The sequence below is a fragment of the Vicugna pacos genome, chromosome 3, assembly GCF_048564905.1.
Source record: "Vicugna pacos chromosome 3, VicPac4, whole genome shotgun sequence".
Classification (NCBI taxonomy): domain Eukaryota; kingdom Metazoa; phylum Chordata; class Mammalia; order Artiodactyla; family Camelidae; genus Vicugna; species Vicugna pacos.
In genome coordinates this window covers 61,537,201-61,541,948 of record NC_132989.1, presented here as the reverse complement: position 1 = coordinate 61,541,948, position 4,748 = coordinate 61,537,201, and the positions used below count along the sequence as shown (strand labels likewise).

Genomic DNA, 4,748 nt, shown 5'->3' with positions numbered 1-4,748 from the left:
CAGATAAATGGTAAAGATTGTTACAGACAGTGAAACACAAGAATAAACAGCCTTTATTTCAGACGCGATAAATTACTTTCCATTCAAATACCATGCGACACACGCTGCTGACCATTTTGTTTCTATTCACTGTGAGTTTGCCTTCTGGGTGTGTTTTTTTAGAATAGTTTGAAAATATTTAACAGATATGGACAGAGTTGTTACTAAAGACTTGATTGCATTAATTTGCTTTGTAGTCATTTCATCCCTGGAAGTTCATTTTTATGCTCAGTTATTATGGTGGGAGAAAGTTTGATGGAAAAATCTGACACTGTTTCCCTAACACGGTACAATCAAGTCTTTTTAAAGCTGGGTAATGACAGTATTTGAAGAATGGATATCTTCCTTTCCAGGTTAGCAGAAATGTCATTTAGTAAATAAAATCCCTTGCTAAGAATATCACCTAAAAAGAGACACTTGAATGAAATGTAAGTTGTTCTGTCAGAACAAAGTGGAATTATTTGGTTTTCTGATGCATAAACATGTCCTTTAAAAAAGGCTGAGTAGGTTAAAAGTATATGATTAAAACATACATATATTGTTAGAATGGACAAATTAATGCAAAGATGGGGAGCAGGGGGGTGGGGGATGAGAGACACTTAACTAGTTCTTAAAGAAATATTTTAAAAATAATGTACTCATAAACATGCTTGCATTGATGACAGAGTTGTAAATCAAAAGAAACATTTCTGATTTCTTTTCTACCAACTTAATAAAAATGTGCTTATATATTCTTGACTTGTAATACTTTCCTTTAGGCACAAAAATTAGAAAACTTAAAAATAAAGCTGATGATTCTTCAGGCTACTTCGTAAATTCACTTTCTTGTGCCTGGATCGTTTGTCTGAGCTTTCCATCTGACCACTGTTTAGTTTATACTGGGTTCTCTGCAGTTCTTACCTATGCTTGATTTGGTTGCATTTTTTTCAAGGGAAACCATACAAAAAAAAAAAAAAAAAAAAAGAACACAAAGAAAAGTAGCTGGATTCACCGCTAGGCTGAAAGATCCTGGCTTTTAAAAGTTGGTCATACAGAAATGTTTTTTGTTTTCCTAATTGCTCAAACATAAATATTTGCATGCATATGTGTGCACACATAGATCCAGATAAAACTAAATTAGAGCATTTTCATAAGCGTGACTCTTGATCATGTGAAAGTCAGCCTGGAGACATTAAGGATTCCAAAGGTAACTATGACAGCAGGTCAATGAGGCTGCAGCTCCCTAATACTGTAATCAGCAGATTGTAAATTTTTACATAATTCTAGTACAAAAGCTAGCCACTTAAAGACAGTCCTATAATCTCAGGCCTTTTCTCCAAACTCCAAAATACCAGAGATGACTATTATATCCTATCAATGAAGAATAATGAATGCAAGTGACCAATTTTATATAAAACATGGACAATCAAGGGGGTTTTCTACTAGAGGGCTAAAGAAGGAAGCTAATAAAACTTGTCCCCCCTTCCTTCCCCTCCAGTGCCATTGCTAAACCTGTAAATGAACAGGATCAACTTTCAGTATCTATTTTAAGTCTTTCCCTTTACATATGTTAACATTATTTTGCTACAAGAAGAGTGGTTAATGGCAGATGAGATACTAATTTTTACTTTATGGGACACCCATCAGAAAGTGACTGTAAGCCAATCTACCAAAATTGAAATAAAGTAGGACACCAGTAACTATTTCAAGAATTAATTTAAAATGTGATATATGCCACACATGCTGCATTGCTCAGATTGTGTTATTAATTTCAATGTTTCTTAACTAATTATAAAGACTAAATGGAGAAGTTTTTACCCATGGTTTCTTTTCTTCTCCCATGGAGTCTCTCTTTATCTTTGTAAATACAAAGTAGGCCTCACTCAGAGCTCTGAATCTTCTATTCTCTCCCCGTTAGTTCTTGTCTTTAGAGCCATTCACACATTGGTCACAAACACAGGATGACAACAACAGAATTTCAGCGCCTTTTCTGGTGCTGCTCCTACCACTTCGCCCTCAGATTCCACTTCCGCTCGCTTTGGGAGCTGCCTTTCTAAGGACGGAGATTTAAATTGTAGCTCAAGCTTTAAGTGATGGGCACATGGTTGCGATGGGCTAGCACAGAACGCGTCCGCTGCCTGTGATGTCTGATCTGTCACAATGTACTTCCCGCACACACACTCCAGGCCCACTGGGCAGGGTTCGGGTAGCGGTATTCTACCCACGGTTCCATTCTAACTGAGGGTTCCATCAAAAACCAGTAGAATGGGGTGCCAGAGCACCGCCGGGCTGCTGACGCCTAGAGGAAACAGGGCTTTGTCGTCCTGCCTCAAAAGGTAGCAGTTTTAAGTGTGTATTATAAAACAACCTGGCTGACTAATTTTAAAGTAAGAATTCCAGTTTTCTTTTTTCAGGAAACATGCGAATTGTGTTTTGAAGTTTTGAGTTTGCCTGTACAAACTTTTCTAATTCATGTATCCTCTCTGCCAAAAGTTTGCAGCCTGTCATTGAAAAGGAAAAGTACGATCCAGGCAGGGAGAGCCAAAAATTCAAGGGAGGGCGCAGCGCCCTCAAAGGCAGTTGCTTCTCAGCTCCACGAGTAAAAGCGATGCGCTCCACCTCGAACCGCCTACATCTGTGGGCGGCTCCCAGCTGAAGGAAATAGTGCGGCACGCTTACTTCTTTTTCTTGTCATCAGATCAACCACGAAGTGTTTCGTGATATTTTGGCACAAATGACACTCTGCAAAAATAAATTATCTATGCTCATGTGGTCTAAAAGTCTATTTCTGGCATCTCTGTAGACGTAGGGGTGTTTCTGAGTATCGTGCCAGTTTAGAATTTAGGTTATTACACATACAAAGGAAAAGGGAGACTCAAGGCAATAATCATAAATCATGTGGGAAAAAGAAAAATCTTATACCTGGGCTTAAATATCTGCATATTTTAAGCAAGAAACTTATTTTACCATTATCTATATAAGCGGATTTAATTTTGGATTTTATTTCTCCACAGGCTCTTTGTTACTAAAATATTATGAGTTTGTAGATGTGTAATTATATAGGATGTCTCAAATAAATGAACTGCAGTGTGACTTTAAGTCCATGACTGTTAGGGTAAGAAAACATTCCCATTAAGGCCAAATCTACAAATATTACATGAAATGAAGAATTGAGGCATTATCTGAATAATGCAAGCTCCAAACAGTTACTCTTGAAATATGCACTGGTGCCCAAGCTACCTGCATAATTATCTTAATTATTCACTTTCTTTATGTAGACCTAACCTGAATGACTGTATCTGAGTTGACTCACCAGTGATTTAAGGACCATTAACATGGCGAATGGAATAAACAAGGTGATTCCTAAATTTTCGGGTTGGTATTTTCTGCGTCCATTTCTGAAGTAGCAAAAGCCCTACTAGGAGAGGCTCATAGGCAGAGAGGCAAGAGATCAGATTCCTGTGTCCTGTTTACCACATAGAAAAGCTGATGGTTTTGGTGGTTTGGGCCCTAAAATGAAAGTCATGTGTTTTTCTTCCATTCGGCCAGGGGAATGAGGAGTCCTGTGAGTCACCAACAAGCAGAGCGACAAAGGAGAGCAGGACTAATGAAGAGAGGGTAACAGGCCTTCTCTGCCTGCTCCCACACTGATGCGCCACCCTGGATAGCTCATTAGGGTACTCAGCAGAATACAAAGAGTCCTGCAAATAAAGCTTCCTTGTTCCAAAAGAGTGTATTCATCACCTCACGCATATCCAGGGTAGGAGGGCTTTCTCCTCGGAGTCTGAATGAAACAACCTGTAATCATTTCTATGGAGATGTTGCTAAACATGTTTGTGACCTCAGAGAAGTCCTCATTCATTGCAACAGGAACCACCTCAGAAGCAATGGATTTTCCCAAGGGGACCACTTCTATTTAGTGCGTTAGTACCTTTGTAACCTATTGGACTGAGGACACTGTGGGAACAGTCTAGAGACACTCTGCCCTTTACACAGAGAAAAGGAATCTAAAGGGACAGGAGCCTCGTGACAAAGAAAGGAAAGAACAGAAGTGATTCATGTATGTCTAATGGAGCGGGCACCTAACTCAGCAATAATTACAACTTCGCCACGATTCTGTCAGAGGGCCAGTCCCAGGCTGGATTTTGGCCGGGGCTGTTAGTGTGTGAGAACAGAAGTTGCTCTAAATAGAAGGGAAGCCCAGGAATGCGTGGTAGCATTCGTGACTGGATTACACTAACGGCAGCAGAGCCCTTTGAGTTAGACGGGCCACATTCACGTGTGTCTTGGCTAGGCTGCTCTCCTCTTTTAGGGTTTGCGGTTAAAAAGCTACAGGATTAGTTTTACCTGCCAGAGAGAACAATGTGGCTGAAGTGACACAAGCCAGGAGAGCTCTCCTGAATAAAGGATGCTGTACTCCATTTACCTTAGCTTGAAAGTAACAGTAACTATGAGAGTTGCTGGAGGAGGGGGAGACGTCCTGTAGCCTTGCGCGGAAAGGTCACAGACCTTCTGGGGCACGTGAAAATTCCTGCAGTGGTCCTCCAGCTACAGTGAGAGTGGAGGACTTCAGTCATGAGCGTGATCTCACATGGGTGAACTCCCCAGTGATAAAGCAGGTACTCTAGGAAAAACACCCTTTAAATTTGAGACTGAGTTTAGCAAGTGCTTTTGGGGGCTGGCTGCCCCCAATTCACACTGTGCTCAGTTCCTGTTTCTTCCTTGTTGAA

General features: G+C 40.4%; 1 long non-coding RNA gene across 1 annotated transcript; it reads left to right on the top strand.

Annotated features, from left to right (window-relative positions):
- The first annotated feature begins 2,219 nt into the window (after positions 1-2,219).
- Positions 2,220-2,786, top strand: LOC140689620 (uncharacterized). Its single transcript, XR_012064662.1, has 2 exons — positions 2,220-2,405; positions 2,512-2,786. It is a non-coding gene; the product is annotated as an uncharacterized lncRNA (long non-coding RNA).
- Positions 2,787-4,748: the final 1,962 nt, after the last annotated feature.